The 3,484-nt window shown below is 38.8% G+C and overlaps 1 protein-coding gene across 3 annotated transcripts in view; it reads right to left on the bottom strand.

The window, feature by feature from the left end:
* The window catches only part of LOC108754857 (serine/threonine-protein kinase tousled-like 1), a 184,432-nt gene that overhangs the window by 139,583 nt on the left and 41,365 nt on the right, over window positions 1-3,484 (bottom strand). The window contains exon 1 of one of the 3 annotated variants that reach the window (XM_018497485.1): window positions 1,516-1,538. The exons of the other annotated variants lie outside the window; for them this stretch is intronic. The gene's annotated coding sequence lies outside the window, so the exon portion shown is untranslated. Of the gene's footprint in view, window positions 1-1,515; window positions 1,539-3,484 lie in introns of those variants that run through there. 3 annotated transcript variants of the gene reach the window in all.

Genomic DNA, 3,484 nt, shown 5'->3' with positions numbered 1-3,484 from the left:
ACGACCGTGACACGCGGGTTACAGCGAGTGCGTACGACGTGCGTCCTGCCGTAAAGTCTCGTTGCGTCGGTTATTATTATTATTGTTGACGATATAAGCGAGAATAACCAGATCTCTACTTACATATTGCCTCGGTATAAAAATAGACACGTATAAATATAGATAAGTAGGGTAAGGACGGTGAAATACAAAAAATTTAATTGCCAATTAAAATTCACGTTTAATAAATTTATGCTTATATCCTCTGTAACGCGAATAGAATATTAATTCCATTGACCTTCCATCTGCAATCATATTTTTGCAAATTGACTTTTTCTTTTTGTTTAGTCCAAGTTTTTCTATGCTGTTCCTAGTTTTTCAAAAAGTGTGAAAAAAATCCAGGGAACATTTTGTACTTTTCCACAGCTTTGTTATATTACGAAATAATTTTTAAACTTAAATATTAAAGCTTTTACTTAATAAAATTACAAATGAGGAGGAAAATTGAAATTTTGCTTGAACCGAAAAAGACTCAGATTGCAGATGGAGGGGCGAAAGGTGTAATTATAATAGGTGCTAATTTATATTTCTACCTAATGCAGTGTAAATTAACTTTACTCTCGGTTTAACTTACTTTTTATCTTTTTCTAACGCCCGTTAATTAAAATCAATCTACATCGGTAAAGACAAACATAAGAAAAAGATTAAGTGTGAATTAAACCGAAAATAAAGTTAATCTACATATAGAAATGAACGTAAAAAAAAAAAAAAAGAAATTAAACTATCAGAACCACTTGATCACCAAAATGTCTGTACGTCACGAGATCGTGAAGATATCAGCTTTCGACTCGGAGAAATCGCTCGAACAGCGCCGATGTCTGGTAACGTACTTGGTATATACACGGCCATCGAGGCGAAATCGCAAGGAGGAGACACGCACGTTGCGTATGCCGTATCTAACGAGCGGCTTTAAACGTAAATCTAATATCAAATCTTTCCCCATCGTCGCCGAACGCGCGCTGTCTTTTCCGTCTTTTCCGACTTTTCCACACGGCTTACTGATTACGTGGGTCGAGTCGAAACAAATTTGCGATCAGTATAATATTTACAAAGCATTAGTATGCGATTGTTGGACAAGTTAAAAGGAGATGCATATAAGAAAAAAATCTTTTACGTGTAATGATTTAAATTTTACCCCGGTATTACAACAAAAATTGTATCAATATTGGGACATAAAAAATAAGGAAATACAGATTAAAGGATATCAAAGGGATAAGGCATAAAAACACGATTAAGTGAAATACAGACACGCGGACACTTGAAAGAAGGTGATACTCAGTAGTAAGATGATCTCAGACGCAGCCGAGGCATAATAAAGAAGATTAAACACGCGTGCAGAGAGGAAGGTAGATATCACGCTTGAGGATCGCTTCCTTACGACAAGTCGTAACTTTCTACACATTCTTTTTAATACGATTCGCGCGTTTAATCGTTTTTTTCTCGCGCGGTTGCGCCGAGAATTCGTATGCGGTATACCTGCAGCAAAAAATGAAGAAGCTGCACACACCGATGATCTTTCTGTGCTATTACCCGCGTTCTCTTAACGCGAGAAATTATCGACTCGGTAGTCATATCCACGGTTGCTACCTTTCCGGTTTTCGGCAAGAGACTCTAGCTTTTTAATCTCAAATCTCCAGCTCTCCAGCAGATGAAAAAAATCTCTGTCTAATCGCTCTAAAATTTAACGATCTCTTTTTCCATCAAAGAACGCACTACAAAAAAAGTTTTAATTTCAGCAATTTCAGTATTATTTCAGTATTATTTCAGTATACCAGAAAAATTCCGGTTGAAAATTGAACGACCCAGTGGATTCTAATCATACACTATTAAATTCATGATGTCAAATGATAACCGATTCGAGTTTTGTAATCTAATTATTGTTGTCTAGGTCGCCACTGTTCTTACCTAATATATCGTTAATTTGATTGAAAAACAATAAAGTTAAACAATTTAACTTGCCTAGGAAAACGTATTGAATTTAACTCAAATTTTAATATTTACTAAGTACGTAAGTAATATAGATATTTAAACTAACCACAAAAATGGAATGATTTACATTCTGACACATGTGCAGAAATTAAAAACAACGAAATGTTATTGACCTCAACAGACTGAATTGCCATTGCTCCTTTGATATCTAACAGAAGATAGATAGTAGAATTCCATCATCATCACGATTAAATATCTCGTTATCTCGACTAGAATTATAATGAATTTAGCTATAAAATTCTGACTTGTCCATTAGAGAATTCCAATTAATGCAATGCCAGATCCTTTTTCCAGTACAGTTATCAATCTCCGGCAAGAGTCATTAAAAAGACAGTCATATCGTGCGTTAGCTTTCGTTTAGGTACCACTCATGCACACTTCCGTTATTTTCGATGAATTCCGTACAGCGTATGCGTGCATGATATTCTAACAATCCTTAGCGCGTAACTACGTAATTGCGAGTTCAACGGCCGTGAACAAGAGTCTCCCTAGTGGCACTTTTCCTCCGGGTCCACTCGGCCAGCGTATTCTATTTCTATTCCCAGTGCTGCGTGTCTATTCCCGTGCGCGACCTTGTGAAAAACGAGAGCGCGGAGCAATTGATACGAACTCGTTATCATTACACTGAGCTGCCTCTACCGCTGTAATTACGGTGCCCGCGACTACGCGGTCCCGAATGAACGAAAAGTGACTATTACGTATATCGCGCCGGAACTTCAAACTAGTTTAACCAACATACGCGGCGAGTTTTCACTTCAAGGACGCGAGTTGCCGAGTTGCGGGAAAGCTAGTCGACGGGGCACGTCGACAAGAAACGTCCTCCTCAATCCATCCCACGGCGGCTTTTCACGAACGGATCCCACCTCAGGGCGGTGCGAAACGATCAACGATCGCGATCTAGCGAGAAATATCGCGTGCTACGGCCGATTCTACGGCTGGTACGCGTTTTCGCTGCGATTATGCTTATAATTGGCTCTAACCGTACGGTGTGCGCAGTCGAGGCGGCTACTGGTCTAGGAGAAAAATTCAACTGCTGCAACGTCAATTATACCGCTCCGTAGCGGTATGTAAAGGCAGTGGTGCGCGTTTCTAACTGACAGCATCGATCGATTTTACGGTGTCCGGATGTATATTCTTCGACATCGTCGATAAAGTTTGCGTAGGACAGCGAATATTATTAAGACTTTATTACCTATCACCTATCATTCCGGCTTTAATACATATCGGAATTATTCCGAAGCACAACCCGCATAAGGAAGCACTGAGAAAAAGGAAAGATCCGAGGTTATTCAAAACCACTGTACTCTCTCTACAATCTTTCGAGTTGGATGTAATTCTAAAAAGTGACAAAGACAATTAAGCCAGTGTTGAAAAAGAGTGGTTCGATTATCAATTTTTCAAAATTGTATTCCACTCGGAAGCACTTCAGAGCAAATTTTCAATTTGTTGCCGCGTT

This window comes from Trachymyrmex septentrionalis, unplaced genomic scaffold (assembly GCF_001594115.1).
Source record: "Trachymyrmex septentrionalis isolate Tsep2-gDNA-1 unplaced genomic scaffold, Tsep1.0 scaffold81, whole genome shotgun sequence".
Classification (NCBI taxonomy): domain Eukaryota; kingdom Metazoa; phylum Arthropoda; class Insecta; order Hymenoptera; family Formicidae; genus Trachymyrmex; species Trachymyrmex septentrionalis.
Note: the sequence above shows the minus strand (reverse complement) of the source record. Positions and strands in the feature narration are given on the sequence as shown.